The sequence below is a fragment of the Miscanthus floridulus genome, chromosome 1, assembly GCF_019320115.1.
Source record: "Miscanthus floridulus cultivar M001 chromosome 1, ASM1932011v1, whole genome shotgun sequence".
Lineage (NCBI taxonomy): Eukaryota > Viridiplantae > Streptophyta > Magnoliopsida > Poales > Poaceae > Miscanthus > Miscanthus floridulus.
This window is the reverse complement of record NC_089580.1, coordinates 10,710,150-10,730,863: the sequence shown is the minus strand read 5'-3', so window position 1 is coordinate 10,730,863 and position 20,714 is coordinate 10,710,150. Positions and strand designations below refer to the sequence as shown.

The 20,714-nt window shown below is 50.9% G+C and overlaps 2 pseudogenes; one reads left to right on the top strand and one right to left on the bottom strand.

Moving 5' to 3' along the window:
- The window catches only part of LOC136542745 (protein argonaute 12-like), a 249,583-nt pseudogene that overhangs the window by 122,037 nt on the left and 106,832 nt on the right, over positions 1 to 20,714 (top strand).
- Positions 16,111 to 18,902, bottom strand: LOC136510156 (probable methyltransferase At1g29790; annotated as a pseudogene).

The following is a 20,714-nucleotide window of genomic DNA, read 5'->3' as shown; positions in this document are numbered from 1 at the left end:
GTCGGTCGAGCCGTGAGAACGGCCTATGCCTCTGGGCTATGGCAACTCCCTCGCCACCCTTCGCCAAGGGATGGCTTACGCTCCGAGGAAGTTCTTTACATGTATCCAAGAACGAGACAGAGGGCACAGGCTCAGAAATAGAACAGAAAATGGTTAAAAAACGCACGCGCGCAAATACTTTAAAAGCCTCGACGGCCACAAATGTCATGATATGACAATAACCCAATCCGGTTACATGGCCCCTTTTGGCCCAGGTCAAAGCTTAGGGATCGGCGGTTGGCGTGGGAGGGACCACCTCTTCTTCAAACAGACTGGCCAGCGTCGTGCTAGGCGCCTCGGCCATGTCCATCAGCTTTGCGACCTCTGCATCGGCCTCCTCGTCATCTTCCGACAAGATGTAGCCATCGCAGACAACCTCAAGGTTGATGGCGTAGTGCGAAGCGACAACGGCTAGGGCGCGCTTGACACCCATGTGCAACGCCCCCCGGAGTCGCTCGTGGACGCGACCGCTCAGCGTAGTTAGGCGGCTCCCAAGGGAGCTGACTGATTCGACCCCCTCAACCTCCAGAGCCTCGCAGGCGGTACGGGCGGCGCTGCGTAGTGCCTCGTGCTCCTAGACCTCAACGTCTAGCACCGCTTGCACTATGACGAAGGCCTCGACCGCCTGGGAGACCTCTTTCTCCAAATCTATGTCATGACAAGGAGTCAGGAGTCGAACGCAAACCAGAGCAAATGAAACAAGGGGCGAGGCTCAGCAGAACTCACCCTCGGCTTTTTTCTTCCAGGCTAAAGCCTCGACTCAAGAGGCCTCGGCCGCCTTGGTAGCCTCTGCCAAGGCAACTTTCATCAGCTGATGTTCACATTGCTCTGCACCCAGCTGCCCGGCGGTGGCCTTGGCAGAGGCCGTCGCTTCTTGGACCTGGGACCTGAAGGAGTCCCGCTCCTCCTCTAGCTCCTTGATCTTCACCACCAAAGGGGCAGACTGCTCCTTAGCTGTGGCCACCTTAGCCTAAAGGTCAGCATAGCGAAGGCGGAGGTCCTCCACTTCTGCACTCCATGTCGACAAGAGCCCCTGGGCATCGGCAAGCAGGCATTCTGCCACCAGAGCTAGTCCCAGATGTCCCTCTCCTTTCATAGGAACACCGATTTCCCAAGGGACCGGGTCTCAAGCTCCTAAACAGGCAAAAAACGTACGTTAAACACTGCGAGGGGGCCCAGAGAGAAAACAACGTGGCACGAGAAAGAAAAGTATGTACCTGGGTAACACCGGGCAAGCCCTCTTCCATAACGGTCATCGCTGTCTTCAGTGACCGCATCGCCAGATGGCGGTATTGCTCGAGGGTATCCTAGCACCCCCCTCGGCGACGTCTTCAAGGGCAAACACGGGCTCCCCCTCAGGGTCGGTCCGGTTCCGCCAGAAAACACGAGGGCTATTCCACCTGCAGGGCCCAGGTCAGACTCGGACAAGGACCGAACTCCCCTCAGCGGGAACCGGGACTGGCTGCTCCATGGTACTGACCGCCTCGACGTCTGCCGCCTCCTTCCCACGGGAGGAATCATCAAACGAGATCGTCTAAACCAGGGGCGGAGCCAAAACTTGCCCCATCTCTGTCCCCACTGCCTCGGCCTCGATAGACCCAGGGGCTCTATCCTCTGCCATCTCTACCTCAGTGGCCCCGGCGTCCACCGCCCTAACTTCGGAAGTCTTGGGGGCCCTGGCCTCACCCTCGATGGCCTCGGTAGTGGTGGATGCCTCGGCCTCATTCACCCCAAGACCCACGACACCATGGGGCATGGGCTCCTCCTCCCCCACTCGTTCCGTGGCTGCCTCAGCGCCCTTTTCTTAGGCAACCAGCTCCTCTAGGATGGCCCCGCCCGACGCCACGCCACGCTGCACGGCAGCCTGCGCCTCCGCTGCCTAATGGGCGGTAGAGCTGGTGTTCACCTTGAGCGCCTTATGGGGCACCAAGGCTAGTTCCTCCACCTAATGCTTCTGGCTGGAAGCAAAGACACTCCCAAGATCAGCGTACGACCAAGGGGCGAGTAGGAAATACTACAAACTCCACCAAAAAATACACTTACCATGAACGGGGACACAACCGCTTATGTATGGCATCCCTCCTCTGCAATGGCGGTGGTGGCGGCGGTGGCACGGCCTCTGTATCCACCGGTACCGGCTGGTCTCCGCCAGACCCTAGCACCCCCTCGATCGTCCGCGGAGACGGTTGAGTCCCCCCGCCGTCGCTTGCTCCACCTCCACCGCCGAGCCCACCGGGCTGATAGCCCGCTTCCCCAACACCCGCGTCTCAGGCGTGTCGTCCTCGACAACAAGACGGATGTCTCCTAGAGACACCCTGGGTGCCACCTCCCTAAAATTAGGGAGGTGGTCTAGGGTACCCTTCCCCGCCTCGCTCTCGTCATCATCGCCCAAGGATTCCGACGATGATGGCGTCAGCGACGACTCCACTGGGAGACCCTCAAGCTTCTGATGCCGGCGATGTGCGTCCAGCTTTTCACGCTCAAGGATCTTCTTCGTGTGCTTTGCCTCCTTGGCATCTTTCTTCTTCTTCTGCTCCTCGATGTGTGCCCTATTCATGGCTCACCGCCGGGCATCCTTAGGAACGGGCGGCGGAGAGTCTCGCGCGTCTCTTATCCCCTGTAGAAACGACAAAATAAGGCGACGGATGAAAAAGGCAAAGAGCAAGAAGGCCGTGAAGGCCTCGGCAACACCCAACTTACTAGTGAGATGTACCCCCATGATGGGCGCATCAGGAACGGCATCAAACTATCAATCTTTGTCTTCCCATCCACCGCCTCTCTCACCCGATGCAAGGTCTCGTCTTCAGAAAGGGCGAAGGCGGACATCTTGATGCCCTCGATCGGATCACTCGGGGTCATCTCAAACAGGCACCGCCGCTAAGCCATCAGCGGCAGCACCCTCCAGCGATGAAAAGCCACCACGACCACGGCCGCCGTAAGGCTGCGGTCACACAGCTTCCCTAGGGCCCTCAGGAGCGGTTCCAGCCTGGGCTGATCGACCTTGATGACGCCATATCCCCATTTCTCCAGCTGACTCTCCACAACCCGCCCGGTATAAGGGGGAAGCAAGCCGCCGTCGTCGTTATGGAGGTAGAACTAGCTGTCATACCAATGATGGTTGGATGATGCCAGCTGGGCCAGGATATAGAGGAACTGCCGGTCTTAGCGCACCTGCAAGGTGCAGCTGCCGGCCCTCAACACCTTTCGAGCGCCCTTCACGCCCGCTGGCTTGGTGGTGAAAACCGCCCAAAACAAGTGGAGCCACAGCTCCCAGTGGGGAGCGATCCTCAAGTACCCCTCATAGACAGCGATGAAGATGGCCGCCTGTGCGATGGAGTTAGGGCTGAAGTTGTGAAGCTCCACACCGTAGTAGTGCGAGAGCGCCCGCATGAACTGGTCCATCGGCAAGCCGAGGCCTCGCTCGTGGAAAACGATGAAGCTCACCATGTAGCCGTCATGTGGCCTCGGCTCTGACTCGCTCCCCGGAGCAATCCACTCTGGCCTATCAGGATTGGTGATCGGGCGGAGAAGACTAGCGTCGACAAGCGCCTGTAGCTTCACCACGGTGATGTCCGATCAACCCCAAGGATCCGCCGGGAGGACAGCAGCACCAGCCATGAGAATAACAGAGAACGTGGCTGCAGCGGTAAGGTAAACTCTCGGTTACTCGCTCTCTCTCTCTTTCTCTTTTCCCTTCCCTCCTCTTCTTCCCGATGCTCTCCTCTATTCCTAACAAACGCTCGAAGACAGAGAGGGTGATTGCGAGTGAAAAAGGTAAGTAGAGGCAGGGGCGCGGCTCGTCGCGTATTTATAAGGGAGAAGGCAAAATGGGCGAGCGACGAAATCGGGAACAGGTGGGCGACGAAATCAGGGTGATGATTTTCTAGATCTAGCGCGATTAATGTAGATCCGGTAAAACCGCCCATGCGTTCGTTTTTTACTAACTACGCGTAGTAACATCCCATCCGCAGACATCGTATCGAAGTCTATCCGCAGCAACGGTAGGCGCCCTTTTCGCCCCCCGAGGAACCGCCCCCAAAAGGCGCGCCCACCGTTGTCAGCCGATTCCTTCCAAACTAAGGAACTGGGCGCCGAGCCCGTTACGATCTAGAGGTTCGAAGGCTGGATCATCGAAGGTCTCGACAGCCACCTCAGGGCAACAGAGTCAGGGACAACTATGGGCGAGCCCGTACATGGCCGAGGCCCGGGCAAGCGATTGCTTGGGATGCCCTAAGCTATGTCCGAGACCAACAGGAGTTCTCTAAAGGGGATCCCATCGTAGGGAGGCACCGAGCCCCTAGGGCCAATCGAACGGCCCTGGCACCCGCTAGAGAAGCCCTCTGGTACTTTTTTTAGAGTGCGTCTTTGGACCACTAGCCGACCCCTATCTAATGGGGCACGGGCCTCCACTCGGACTTACCCGATAAACAGCTCACCGGAAGTGTCACCGCTTGTGCCCACCGAGGGTAGCCTGACATATTCCACCCCTCCTTCCGAGCGAAAAGGATGCAAAAGGGTCGCACAAAAAGTTAGGGGAACTCCTGACCGCCCTCTCGCTCTGTGCGGAGGCTCGGGGGCTCTTCCTGCAACCTTACTGAGACCCAGCGACCTAGGCTCGTACGCGAGGGCTCAGCAAACAACCCCTCCTTCCGAGCAAAAAGGATGCGCGAGGGTCGCACAAAAAGCTAGGAGGACTCCTGACCACCCTCTCGCTCCGTGCGGAGGCTCGAGGGCTCTTCCTGCAACCTTGCTGAGGCCCAGCGACCTAGGCTCACACGCGAGGGCTCGGCAAACAACCCCTCCTTCCAAACAAAAAGGATGCGCGAGGGTCGTACAAAAAGCCAGGGGAACTCCTGACCGCCCTCTCGCTCCGTGCGGAGGCTCGGGGGCTCTTCCTGCAACCTTGCTGAGACCCAGCGACCTAGGCTCGCACACGAGGGCTCAGCAAACAACCCCTTCTTCTGAACGAAAAGGATGCATGAGGGTCGTACAAAAAGCTAGGGGAACTCCTGACCGCCCTCTCGCTCCATGCAGAGGCTCGGGGGCTCTTCCTACAACCTTGCTGAGACCCAGCGACCTAGGCTCGCACGCGAGGGCTCGGCAAACAACCCCTCCTTCTAAATGAAAAGGATGCGCGAGGGTCGCACAAAAAGCCAGGGGAACTCCTGACCGCCCTCTCGCACCGTGCAGAGGCTTAGGGGCTCTTCCTACATCCAGAAACAAAAACAAGTTACCCAAGCTCACACCCCGAGGGTCGGAAAAACACGACAAAAAGGGGCACCGAGCCCGTTACGGTCCAGGGGTTTGAAGGCTAGGCCTCTAAGGGTTTCGACAGCTGCCTCAGGGCAACAGAGTCAGGGACAACTATGGGCGAGCTCGTACATGGCCAAGGCCCAGGCAAGCGATTGCTTGGGATGCCCTAAGCTGTGTCCGAGACCAGCAGGAGTTCTCTAAAGGGGATCCCATCGTAGGGAGGCACCAAGCCCCTAGGGCCAATCGAACGGCCCTAGCACCCGCTAGAGAAGCCCTCTGGTACTTTTTTTGGACTGCGTCTCTGGACCACTAGTCGACCCCTATCGAATGGGGCATGGGCCTCCACTCGGACTTACCTGATAACAGCTCACCGAAAGTGTCACCGCTCGCGCCCACCGAGGGTAGCCTGACATATTCTACCCCTCCTTCCAAGCGAAAAGGATGCGCGAGGGTCGCACAAAAAGCTAGGAGAACTCCTGACCGCCCTCTCGCTCCGTGCGGAGGCTCGGGGGCTCTTCCTGCAACCTTGCCGAGACCCAGCGACCTAGGCTCGCACGTGAGGTCTCAGCAAACAACCCCTCCTTCCGAGCGAAAAGGATGCGCGAGGGTCGCACAAAAAGCCAGGGGAACTCCTGACCGCCCTCTCGCTCCGTGTGGAGGCTCGGGGGCTCTTCCTGTAACCTTGCTGAGACCCAGCGACCTAGGCTCACACATGAGGGCTCGACAAACAACCCCTCCTTCTAAGTGAAAAGGATGCGCGAGGGTCGCACAAAAAGCCAGGGGAACTCTTGACCGCCCTCTCGCTCCGTGCAGAGGCTCGGGGGCTCTTCCTGCAACCCTGCCAAGACCCAGCAACCTAGGCTCGCACGCGAGGGCTCGGCAGGCTCGGGGACTCCTCCTGCACCCCGAACAAAAAACAAACGACCCGAACTCACTCTCATGGGTCTGACAAATGCGATAGAACACCCTACTCGATGAAGAAAAAAGCCCTTGGAGGAATGAACTCACTCCTCCAGGGCCTCGGGGGCTACACCCGGTGGGTGCGCTCACGCGCACCCACCGGAATCACGAGTACAAAACAAATCCAACAAAGAGCCACTGAGAAACAAAGTCTCGAAAAAACCTCAGGGAGCGTGCCTCACACTCCCACCCGAGGCTCGGGGGCTACTGTTGGATACCAGAAAAAGGGGTACCCCAAGCAAAGACCGAAAACCTGCTTAGACCCTAAAAACAAGAACCAATAGAATAAACAAGGTCTCAGCCAAAATCTCCAATTCGCCCGAGGCCCTCTCGCCGAGGCCCCAGAGGAAGCAACGATTCTCCGATTCGCCCGAGGTCCCCTCGCCGAGGTCTTAGAAGAAGTACCGATTCTCCGATTCGTGCGAGGCCGGCTCGGCACCGGCCCCGCGACCGCTACTTTGACCAAACTGCTCTGGCTAAACGTCACATCCAATCAAAGCGCTCAACCACTCCGACGACTGCATGACGGCACAGTACATCAAGTGGTCGACTAGACGTTAGTTGCGTCAACACCCTGCCATCTGCGACGGGACGGAGCAGGGGTTACCGACCACTGTGCTGCCTAACTCCTGCACCAAGGACAATGTGACGTATGGAGTCAGGACTAGGTCCCTGTGACCTTGGAATCAGCGTACCGCTCCATCTCGCCCGAGACCCCTCGACAGGGCCTCGGACTCACTGATCTCGCTCCGCCTCGCCCAAGACCCTCCGGAGGGGCCTCGGACGAACTGTTCGTACTCCTCCTCACCTGAGGCCGGGCTCGTCCCGTAACCTCGTCGTCTCCGCCTCAAACGTCTCTCTGGCAAGCTGTCGCATCCAATTAATGCGCCTAGCTGCACCCACTACGTAAGCCACGATCGGCAGTGCACCACAGGAGCAATGGGACAACGGTCAAATCTCCTTTTTACCATCCCTTACTGACAATACAGGGCACCGTACCCTGTAGGCGCATGTCCCGCACTATTCCGCCTGAATCAACTACAACGGTGGCCGCCGAGACCCCCGCATTGCACTTGGGTCACTTCTAAGGCCTTGGCACAGCGGGTCTCGGCACGACCAGCTACAATAAGCCGCCAGGCCTCGACACTCCACCGAGTCAACAAATCCACAGGTGTGCAGCATGCCACATGCAGTGAAGACCATACTGATTAGACTTCTACGGGAACTCCCACAACGCCACACTGCTCCAGGAGTAGAGTACGTCACCAAATAGTCCTTTAAAATCTCCACGTATAGCTCTCTCATGTACGCTGGCTTCCTCCGTGCGGCTATAAAAGGAGGCAGCCAGTACCGTTTCTAGGGGGGCCGGTAGAACATATCGAATCGGCTCACGAATGCCCACACAAGCAACGCACCTCACTCTGTAATTCATACTTCCCCTCGTAGAGACCTGGGACTATCTCCCTCTCTCGACTAGCTTGTAACCCCCTACTACGAGCACCCCAGTGCAAGGAATACAAGAACACTCACTCAAACTGGACGTAGGGCATCCGTTGCCTGAACCAGTATAAATCTTGTGTCTCTTTGCATCACCATCCAGAATCGGGAGCACGCAGCACAAATTCACTCGTTGGTTGAGGACCCCCCGGTCCAAAACACCAACAGCCATCATCCCCACCGCCTGGCCTGCCTACCTCCCAGGGGCCCCTCCTTTTTTCCAAGGTTGCCAAAGTTGGGAGAGATAGATAGATAGATAGATAGATAGATAGATAGATAGATAGATAGATAGATAGATAGATAGATAGATAGATAGATAGATAGATAGACAGATAGATAGATAGATAGATAGATAGAGAGAGAGAGAGAGAGGAGAAGCTTGCTGGAACCCTAACTCGCAGATCTAGGAGGAGGAGGAGGATGAGGAGGAGGAGGAGAAGGAGGGCCTACCTCGCCGTCGCCGCCGCCGCGTGGGGAGAGAGGGAGACGCGTGCGCGTGCGTGTGGGGAAGGAGCCAGAACCACCGCCGCCGCCAGTGGGGAGACGTGAGTGTGTGGGGAGAGAGGGAGACACTTGCGCGGGCGTGGGAGCGTCATGGCGTTGCCTGAAATCCCAAGCATCTGTTGTATGTGAAAAGTGTAAAAGAAAAGGTATAGCACTTATTAGTTATTACTAAATTATTAGCACCACACATAGTTCCAACTGGCCAACGATGATCAAATCAAATGCGAATAACTTGACCTCCTCCTCCATTTGAAACAAAGCAATTCTGGTTCTATGTGTGCTTCATTTTTAGAAAAACTTATCCATCCATATCACCATAATTTTAGAGCCAATAACTTTCTATAAGAATTCAATCACCTGCTGCAATTCCTTAATAGTTTTCTATTGAGGTCTACAAAAAAGTCAATTAAATTGAACTGATGAGTGTAGCTTTGCTGGTTGGATTCTTTGTGGTGAAACATGTTCACCCGGGTGGACTTGATGTAGGTTCTGGTATTTTTCTGGATTTATACAATTTCAGTTCACAAGGGCAAGTGCTCGTGGAGCTGAAGCAAAAAAATATGCTTCACAAGTACAGAGCTATGCCAAATGGGGCTAAGAGCATCTCCATGCTCTTTTAACATATCCGATCTCATATACCTAAAAAGTAGTGTTTTGGGAGATGAAGGAGCACCACAAGACATCCTATCAAATCTCATATACCTAAAGGAGCACCACGGGTTAAATACTAGAATAAATCTAGAAAAATATGAGCATGCACTCATGTTAAGTCGATGACTTGAATCCAGGTAGATAAGTTTCACCACAAGAAACTCAACCAGCTGAGCAACGCTCAGTTCACAAATCTCTGATCTTATCTCCTATATATTTATATTTTTTAAGAGATCTCTTAAAAGAAGCATCATCTCTCCTAAATAAAGGAGACAACCTACTCTCGACATCCTTAAAAAAAATACATGAGCCAAGTTTTAAGTAATCTGCCCCAACAGTACTCTCCTGTATCTTAAACCGATTTTAGAATACTCTCTTAAAAGCAACCTATTGAAGATGCAATACGAGAAATCAGGTGGAGATGATCTAAATGTTTTGGTTATAAAATGTACTTTTCACCACCCCGAAAGAAAATGAAACGAATGTTAGATAGCTTTAAAATAAGAGTTTTTTTTAATGGTTGGAAAAGTACCATCCGGTACTTCTAGTACTTTCATTTATTTTATTAACTAGCCATTTAATCGAGAAAGAATATTTTTAAAGTTTAAATTTTATTCTTGAGGATGTAATGGTAATTGTTTGGTAATTCCTTGATGGTATACGACCGCTTCTCTCTCTGTTGTCGATCGTCGTCACCACTCCCTCGCCTAGGCTAGGACTAGGAAGTCTTTCATGATCGAGGTGGCGTATGTGGTGAAGGCGTTTTTTACACCAAGACGACCGAGGTGGGCTTTTGCAGCAAAGTGTCTTGTAGGGTGAAAACGCGAAACCTCTAAACCAAACTAATATATGCGTGATTTTTTATTTTCTAAAAAAAAGGAGAAAAGATTAACAGCAGGTGATTTGTGCTGCATGATGCAACAGAGTGCTATGGCAAAACAGAGTTCAGAGGGGCCGCATCCAGTCGTCCACGTATTCAGAGGTGACTTGTACTACGCCAAACTATAGCTAGCTAGACTAGACTAGATGTGCTCTCCTTGCCACAAAACATACAACAATGTCGTTAGTGCATTTTGGCTGAATATAAGCTGTCACCTGCTGTGCATGCCCAAATATACTACTATATATATACTTATAGCTTAGGGAGATGAAATCATGAAAGTTTGGCAGAGAATGAACGAGAACAGGTCCTGAGACAAACAGTGGAATCCTGCCAAAAACTTTGGGAACAAACCGAATCTGGTCAACGTATATACGCTAGTGGAGTAGCAAACTATTTCGTACTTGTATTTGGCAAACGTAGGCTTCATTCAGATACAGAGTGATCCTCTTGCCTCTGCTCTTTCCGTCCAATCACTTCATTGTATTGCACACATGCATCCTGATCAAATGTAAACACAAAATTGCAGAACTGCAGTTCGCTTAGTTTATAAGTCGTACTTTTTTAATCAATAAATAATATTTTTCTCTCACAATAAATCAGCCAACGATACTTTCAGTCATGGCCAGGGGCGGATCCAAAGGGGGGCTGGGGGGCTCCAGCCCCCCCTAATGGCTTGATTTCAAGCCTAATTACTGTAGCAAAAGCTTGATTTCACCATTAAATCTTCATGCAAATCAACATCTCTATTGCTTTAGCCCCCCTTATCCCACACCTTACATCCGCCACTGGTCATGGCTTATCGGTCAACGAACATGGCATTGATAGCTAAAGGTTAGTCTACCCGGCCCGTAGTACGTCCAAAAACAGCAATAATGGCGTTCTGGATCTCAAGGGATGTACTCTTCTGATCCTTTGTATATAGGATGTACTGTAGAAGGTTTAATCAAGCCAAATAAATGACGTATGCTCAGACGTTAATGCAAACAATCTCTGAGAGTCCTACACATGCGACAAGCTTGTAATCAGGCCGGCCGGCCGGCCTCAACATTTGTCCAGCTTAATTGCTTGTTGCTCCACCAGTTGTTCCCGACCCCTGATATATATACATGGATAAGGAATTTGCAACATTTTGCGACTCCCAGTGTGTGTGTGTGTGTGTGTATATATATATATATATATATATATATATATATATATATATATATATATATATATATATATATATATATATATATATATACACTACCCTGTATCTGGCTATAAAATAACTTATTCTGTAGCCACTTTGAGTTACGATAATTACTATATTAATTTACGAGATTACAGTAAATCCTTACTAAGTGGTTTACTATAACATTATGGTAAATATCCTCATGTGTTATAGTAACCCAACTATCGTAAGTATGTATTGACATTATCGTAAATTAGTATATAAAATTATTGTAAATGGAGGTGGCTACAGAATAACTTATTTTGTAGCCGGCTACTGAATAGCCTCTCTCTCTGTGTGTATATATATATACACACACTTAATTGATTTATTATTCTATTGGGATGGGATCAATCAGCATTCGTCGGTAATTATCGTCCAAACAAAGACTATGGTTTTTGACATTGTGATATTTTTCTGACAATGAACTAATCTATACAAGTTGTGATCCTGTATGTACAGGATATAGCAAAATAGAATGTCAAACTGAAAAAAAGTTCAGATAGGGACATTCATATCTCGCTGCTAATATAAATGTGTTGACGATGGATGTGGTCCAAATCACACACCGTCCAAATCACACACCAGCAAGGGTATTGGATGCCCGGGCCGCTACGGACCGAAGAACGCAGCAAGAATGTCACTCTTTCGTGGTGAAGAACGGAGAGGTTTACAAGCAAACCACCAAAGGATAACCAACGTGCCTGCGTGACAAAAAACCGGCTAGTTTTCAGGTAAACTAGCAAAGAAACCGTCGAAGCTCTCGCCCGGAAGGGACCCCGTCAGGGCAAGGACGTCGCCGGGTTGCCTTAGGTCGGCTGACAAGCCTAGGGCGCCTCCTTGGTCGTGGATCAAGGGATGAACATCATGGAGGTTGAAGAATAGGGTAGAAGGGTTGGAGTAGAGGTAGTAGATTGATTTGTTTATCGATTAGATAGATGGGAACTCAATCGGCCATGATCCTCTCTTATATATAGAGGGGGTGGTCTTATCCCAGTAGAAAACCTCTCTAAGCCTTATTTTTCAAGTTTCCCACAAGTTTGGAACAGTTTGGATTGGAATCCAAAAGGCCAGAGTCGAACAGGGTTTTTTGTTAGGTCTGTCGGAAGTCCCAACTTGGATCGGAACTCCCGACAGTAGGAACTTCCGACCTTTGTCAGAACTCCCGACGTGGGGATAACCCCAGATACCCGAGCAGGTTCCTTCAGGCTTCCCAGAAGTCTCATCACCTATTGGAACTCCCAACAACGGATGTCGGATATCTATACCCGGATATCCGAGCCAAAGGATTAAAGAGCGTCATGTCGCCTCATCCGATTGTTAAAGACGCAACTACGGCCTCGCCCGACACCGAGGGTGAGGTTTCCGCCTCGTCCGACCCCCAGGGGCCGGGCCACGCCTCGTCAGACGTCGAGGACGAGGTTTCCACCTCATCCGACCCCTAGGGGCTGGGCCCCGCCTCATCCAACACCGAGGATGAGGTTTCTGCATCGTCCGACCCCCAGGGGCCGGGACATGCCTCGTCCGGTCCCACGAGGAGGGCCCTGCCTGATCCGACCCCTGTGGGTCGGATTCCGTCTCGCCCGGCTCCTAGGGAGAGATTTCCGCCTCACCCGATCCTTGGGGATCGGATCTGCTACTAGACCAAAGCAGTGGTCCCAGGGTAGGGCTCGAATCGCTTCAACCACTACTGTAACAACCCAAAAATCCATACACTAAAAATACCAACTACAAAATTTTTTCTTAAAACTCCCATGTTATGATGAGTGCCATGTATAGAAACCCAACCTAAGAGATGCATTAGGTCTAACCTTAACCTAAGTCAACACATAAGCATGGCATGTCATCTGTAGATTATGTTGTTTGATTTCTAACAAATAAAGTGTTGCATACATTGTTAACTCAAATTGTGATTTGGATTTTCATTTGCCTTATGTTATGCTTAACCACTACTGTAATGAAATACACCATAAAGTAATTATTACTCAAACTAAAGAATAAAGGTTTAAAGAGAAAACCAATTCTATTTTTGTATAACAAAGCCACACCTATGTTTGTTATACAAAATAGATAAATAAAAATTCCTTAAACTTCAATGAATAAAGTATATCAATTTTGAATTCAAATTCCAAATCAATTTGAATTCAAACAATGGAGAAGAAATGAAAAATAGAAAAGAAAGGAAAGGAAGTAGGCCACGCAAGCCACCTCGGCCTGCTTGGCTTCACAGCCCATCCAGCCCCACCGCGCCAACCAGCCTACCAACCGCGCCCGCCTTCACCCAGCGGGCGCGCGGTCCAGCTTGTGGCCCAGCACATGCCGCGCACGCCCGCGCACCCTCCGCTCGCTTGCGGTCACTGCCGCCGGACCCCATGCGTCAGCCGCACGTCACCCACGCCCGTGCGCCTCCCCGCTTTCTCCTTGCTGCCGCTGCCACTTGGCCCCGCATGTCAGCCGCACCCCGCTATAGTGTCGTCTTCTCCCCACAATCAATCGCCCGCGCGACCAAGCCCCGACAGCGATGGCAGGGCGGGCTAGGGGGTCATGCCCGGGGCATGGCCCTGTTCCCTTGCGCCGCGCCCATGCAACCTCACGCGAGTCGTCGGATACAGTGCACACACCTCCACCGCACGATGCCATCCGCCCGTCCGCCATAGATGGAGCTCGGGCACTGGGGGCTATAAAGCCACGCCTAGAGCCCTAGAGCTCGTCCCATCGCCCGCCGCCACCTCGGTGGCCGTCCACAACACACTCGAGCCAAGAGAGAAGAGGGAGAAGAAGAAGAAGAAGGGGGGGAAACGCTGAAGCCGCTGCCGGGAGGGGGACCGGGAGCATGCCGGAGTTCGAAGCACCGCCGCGGGTCAAGCCGGAGCGGGCGACACGACACTGCTTCCAGAGCTACATGGCCATGACTCTTCACTGCACCACCACCCCATCGTTTATGACACCAGCGGTGAGCCTTAGCTCTTCCCCTGCTCGCCGCCAGACTCTGCTATTCCATCCATGGCGCTCCACACCTTGAGCGCGTAGGCCAGTGCCTTGTCTCCAGCCACTGGGAACACACGCACCCACGCGCACACCCGCAACCAAGCCGTGACCACCCCGTTGGAGCCCCGTAGTGCACCCGCACGCCTCGCCGTCGTCACCATGTCGCCGTGGCCGCTGGGGAGTCCCTATCGGCCACCTAGAAACCGGAAGCCCCGCCTTGAGCTCTGGACGCCCTCGCTGCATCCACACGAATCCATAGGAGCCTACACACCCCACCGTGATGCCTCTCCGAGGCCGTAGCCCCCACATCGACGCCGCCGTCGTGCTCGAAAGACCGCCGCCATGGCCAAAGCCACCGGAGGCACTGGAAGACCCTTCGACCGGCCCAACATGCCCGCTGGAGCATTATGACGCCCACGCGCACCATAGAACCGGCCTATGTCGCTGCACCCGCACCATTCCCGCACGCCGGTGGTGCTCGAGCCGCCGTTCGCCGTGGCCAGTACCTAGGAAGCACCATCCATCGCCCTGACCCCACCGTTGCAGTCGCCATGGCACAGGGAGGTTTTTCCCACCTCAATTGGACGCCTAAGCCATTGTAGGAGCTCGCCGGTGAGCACGTCGCCGGCGGGAACACACCGCGGGAGAAATAGGGGGAAAACTCCCCTCGCCGGCCACCTGCACGTGAACACGATGCACATGAGCCGAGCCAAGAGGAAAAGATGATGGACTCGGTCCACCGTAGACCAGTCTTGATCACCAAAATAAAATAGCTCCTACAATTTATACCTTTGCCTTGAGCCTTTTGTTTTTCTCTTTCTTCTTTTCCAAGATTAAGCACTTGATCATCAATATTCCATCACCATTGTCATGATCTTCATCATTGCTTCATCTTCTTGGAGTAGTGCTACCTATCTCATGATCACTTTGAGAGACTAGATTAGCACTTAGGGTTTCATCAATTAACCAAAACCAAACTAGAGCTTTCAAACCTACTAGACATATCTGGGCATGAACAGTATTGTGGGAGCCGACAATTGTCTCGTACCCGATGGCATGAGCAACAAGACTAGGTAGCACATGTACAAGCTCTCTTTCTCTCTCTTTCTCTCTAACTTGTAAGTCCATCCCCTTCGCCTATAAAAGGGGATGCACTCTCTCCCAACTGGGATGGACGCTGGATTCTCTCTTTGGATCCGACTCTAGAGAACTTGAGCATTCGAATAGCTCCACAGCTCTAGATCTCAATAGCTACACAGAGCATACACTGCAATACTTAGCGCATGTTTGAGCACCTGTCACTCTTAACCACTTGGTTTAGAGTTTGACCGGGCCTCTAACACCCCCTTCTCATTTCGTACCTGTTTGTAACCCCACAACAAACTTTGAGCACCCGGGCTCAGAAATAAAGTCACCGACCGACCAAAACTAGACATAGGGCACGTTGCCTGAATTAGTATAAATCATGTGTTATTGAGTGCTAGGCCACATCCGATCACAACGCACGGCAAAACTATAAATATTTACTTGTTGGTCACTTTTCGCACCGACACATAATGTTTCAATCAATATTACATAAGTCTTCACGAAAGATAGATAGTTAAAAAATAACTCTAAATTTGAATGCAAAACTAAAACATCAACTTCAATTGTCTCATCACTTCATGCCTATAATACGCGAAAGATAAGCTTGCACTTCTTTAGGAATCAAGTGCCATCAAAAGATAATCATAACAAGTTTGTGTTTCACAGTACATGTTTTATAATCTATTCTACAATTAAGAATCTAATCTCTCAATAGTTCAACTAAGAGAATGTGCTTTGCACGAATAACAAGCTGTAGTTGGTCACCAATCAATGATGATCCAGAAGATTTAGTTATGAATGCTTTAGTTGTAGAGATTCTAATTCCACCACAAACATTTTCAATTAGGCACCAAATTTCTTTTTGGTCTTAGACAATTATCAACCAATAGGAAGCTGACACGTAATGTATTGTATTTTTCTACAATTGGGCAAAAAGTCATAGTACACTAGAAGCAAGAATGACCAAGACATAATTCATAGGATTATTACAGCCACAATTTCCCTGTAAAAAAACAAACGCACATAAATGTTCTCATGCTCATGTCATGGGCTTCTCCAACAGCGCCGACACGTACCACTTCTCCTTCTCCTTTCCCCTGCCGATGTTCCACCATAGCTTCCTGAACCCGACGTGATCAATCATCGGCGCGAACGTCGCGTTCTACTACACAGCGGCGCAGACGAAGTGGTCCAGCTAGAACAAGCCCCCTGGCCTAAGCACCCTATACACGTCGAACAACGCGAACTCCAGCATCACATCAGGGGACATCCACCCACTGCCGTCGAGGTCGTGCCTGGCGTGCACGATGTCCATGGTACCGTCAAACAGGGGCAGCTAGTGCATGTCGGTGAAGTGTAGTGGCACCAGGCAGCATGACACGATGAAGCTGCTGAACGGCGTACCAGAGTTGACAACCGCGGTGAGCACGGTGACCCACGAGTGCTCCAGCATCCACGCCATGAACGTGTCAGAGGGGGAGCCATCATCGAGGTCTAGGCCGATGCGTACCGTGTCGTTGGGCCACGCACGGAGCACGGCATCGATGGAGTAGGATAGCATGCCATCGTCGCGCGCCCATCTGTTGGCCTTATTCTTATTCCCCCGCTCATGACGTAGGTCGAAGCATCCGTCATCGTAGCCGCTGATGCCGCCACCGCGGGCGGCGGCCATGAGGCACGAGTAGTTCTTGCACGCGTATGCGTTCCACATGACGGTGGTGTCCGATGGCATGGTCCAGAGGCTCCGAGGCAGCGGCAACGACTGTGGGTACCCCTTGGGCGACCGCGGGCGGCATCGATGGCACAACAGCGGCTCACAGCTGCTGAGCATGAGCCTGTGCGCGAGCGGCTCGTCGGACGGGCACTCCTCATCGGGTGCGTAGTCCATGTAGCGTTCTAGGTCGTCCTGGACACGGACGTACGTGTGGTCCAGCACCGGGAACACCTCCCCCGCCGCAGCCTCAGCCACCTTGCGATGCGGGCCGGCAGGCTCGCGTTTCCATCCATAGTTAGACGTCGTAGGGAGGTCCCAGCCGCCGTGGTCCTGCATGGCTTGGAGGAGCGTCTGGAGGAGCTCGTTGGCGGTGTGGACACGAGCGTGGAGGTCCACGAGGTCATGTGGCCAGCGGCGAGCGCGGCCTGCGTGACGTTGAGGTCCGCTTGGAGCACCGTGGAGCCATCCCAGAGGTGGAGGTTGGTGGCGGTAGGCCTATAGCCACTGCTGCTGTAGCGGCGAAGGAGGGAGGGCTCGGCACCCGAGGAGACGACGACGACGGAGACGGCGTTGGTGAGCAGGAACATGAGCAACTTGGCCACCGTGGTGCCGCTATAGCAGTTATGGGGATTGATTTTTTGCCTACTGAATTGCTGCTGTTGTTATGGGGATTGAGCTGATCGTATGGAGCGAGTGCGCGTTGTCTTCCTGATCTGATCGTATGGAGCAGTTTTGGTGTCGGACCTGTGTATGGAATAGTTATGAATGATTTAGTGGTAGAGAAGAGATAGAGAAATATATATATATATATATATATATATATATAGAGAGAGAGAGAGAGACTTTTACCTCTGTACCATTATAAAAGATGGTCGTTTCCCACATGCCACTAAAAAGTTGGGCCGCACCCATGCGCCATCCACCTAAACTTTCTTGTCTCCCAGGCCATTCCATTCACTTTGCACTCTAACGGAGGGAAACGGCATGGAGAAAAGACCTGCTTGCCCTGAGGCCATAGAGGCTGATCAAAATCACCATTGTCCTTCTGTGCCACTCCCTGGCCGAGCTGGGCAGTTGTGTTGGCGCAAAAAAAAAACTAGAGTATGTACGTGATGCATGAACATATGAATTAATGTGCACCTTTTTTAATGCCAAAAAAACTAGAGTATGTACGTGATGCCAACACAAGAAATGAACACAATATATAATAATAATATTTAACACAATATATAATAATAATATGGTTCATAGACCAACATTTGGTCACTGGTTTTCAACGCATTAGCTAAAATTTTCAACATGTCACCAACATTACAGCAGGCACATAAGTGCTTCATCCAGACATTAAGTTCTAGTCAAGCCAAAATGAAATGATGCCAGTAGGCATAGCAAACAGCAGTAGCTCATGTACTACTCATCCAAAAGCAGGCACCAGGCACAGCTTTAGCAAAACAACCACAAAAGCAAATGAGGCCAAAAGACATCCCCACACAACAATCAGGTAGACACCTTTCATTCCAGCATTACCTTCTTCTTGCTCCTGGTATTTGAATCTGGGCTGGCTAGGCTTGCTGGTACAAGGGGAGGCTTCTTAGGTGTCAGCTTCTTCTTCACTCCTATCTTCATCCTTGGTGAACTCTGGGGCAGAACAACCTCCACTGGTGGTGTCTGCACTGTTGCAGTTGATGCCTAGAGGGAGACTAGTTCATTGGAACCAGTTCCAGACCTGTTACTATCAAATACCAGTTATTGGAACAAGCTTCATTACAATGGGAAATTGCAGAACTATAGGAAAAACATACCTACCAGATAGGGTGTTTGGAGTTGTTGATGGTGCAGTGCTAGCTGATGCCTTCTTTTTCTTGGAAGTTGTTGAAGAAGATGATTTGCTCTTCCTCTTCTTTTCTGCAGCATTGGCCACTGCCTCATTGTGTGGGAATACCATCCCTGTTGATGGAGTGGCCACCACAAGGCTAGTCTCTGTATTGGTACTAGCTACTTTCTTCTGCTTTTTCTTTGGGAGACCTCTACAAAAGACACTTGTTAATAGAAAATGTAGTTCAGTTAAATGATAGTTTTATTTATGTAGATGTATTTGATTACCTTTCTGCCTCCATTGCAGCTATGTCTGCTGGATCCCCATTCTTGCAAGTGTACCAGTGATGCCCCAATTCATGGCATATGGGACACTCATGTTTCTTCTTCTTCTTCCCACTTCCTCCCTCCAGAGCCCCTTTCATCCTATTTTTCCTTCTTCCTGCTGTTGACTTAAGCAATGAAGGGTGCATGAAGAACCCATGTGTGGCTTTGGGCCACATGGACTTGTCAGGAATACATGGGATAGAGCCTGCATAAGCTTCTTTGAATTTCTGGATAGAAAAGTACTCATCTACATGGTCTTCTAGTTTTGCTTTAGGAATTGAAGTGATGTACGCAATAGCATGTTTGCAGGGTATTCCTGACCCTTGCCAAGCATTACATGAACATGTTCTATTACCTAAGTCAACCACAAACCTAAATGAACTACCCCCCTTAGCACAAACTTCTGCAACACCTTCAAGTGAGCTTGTGATCACTTCTATGTCAAGGTTGAAACTGTCTTCTCTCAGCTTCTTCACAATATGAAGTAAAATCTTGCCTTCAAATGTCCTTGCCACCCTCTTCCTATGATTCCACTTGATCAATATCTTCTATCTAATGGTGTCCATCAAGTCATCCAGGTGCTTCCCTTTCTCAGGCTTTATCCAATTATTGAAGGACTCAGCCAAGTTATTAGTGACATAGTCCACCTTTGAACTAATGAAGAACTGGCTCCTAGTCCACTTTTTCTTATGAGTCTCTTGGAGATATACCATAGCCTCTGGTTTGGCTTGAGCCATTGCCTGATAGTGTTTATTAAACATGTATGGGCTCCATGAATATGCAGCTGCCCATAAATGATCATCAAAAATCTTTCCACTATACCTCTTCTTGAAATTTTGTACTAGATGATACATACACTTGATGACCCAAGGCCCATACAGCTTATCTATGGCAAGGTTTTTACCTTTGTACACTCTCCTGTAGGGCACCCAGATCCCAAATTCAGCATTCAACTTCTTCTGCAGTTCTTTGGCACCTAGAGTCCCATCTTCCTTCAGCCAATCAATCACTTGATGACACACCCAAAACTGTGTGACTCCTACACAGACTCCAGTCCTCCTGGCACTCTGACAGTCATGGCCAAATGGATTCTTCTTCACCTAAAAAAAGAAACAGTCCTTACAATCATTAGGTCCAAAAAAAAATAAATGAATGTACATTTGGTAAAATAGAATACCTTTACAGTACGCCCATCCTTGGTAGTTGATGCATGAATTCTCCACTGACAGCCCAATTCTTCCTTGAAACTGTAGCTTGCCCTAAACCTCCCTGTGTCACTAGCCTCAATGTCATAATGGATCTCACGTCTCACAGCATGAGTAGCTACAGCCAATCTAAAAGCATTAATGTCTGAATACACAGTGCCTACTGCCATAGGAGGGTCCTTCTTGTCATAGTCAGCATTAGGCATTTGTTCAGGCTGTTTATCTTTAACAATATCATCTACATCCTCTATTTCATAATCTTTCTCATCATCATGATCATCAACATCAGACTCTTCATCAGTGTCTGATTCAGAGGCCTTAGGGGTAGCAGGCTGTCTTGGCTTATGAGGATTGGAAGGTTCGGGATAATCAGGACCAAGGTCGAGATACAATCCTTCATCATCAACACCCACATGCTCATAGGATGGATTTGGGTTTCCAAGTGATTCATGTTCAGGCACTACAGATACGCTCTGGGTGTTTTTGCTTGGTTCAGCTATGCTTGGACAGTGGACTGAAGGGGTGACTAGGGCTTGAATAGAGTGGGCATTGTCACCAAACTCCCAATCAGGAAGCTGAGGC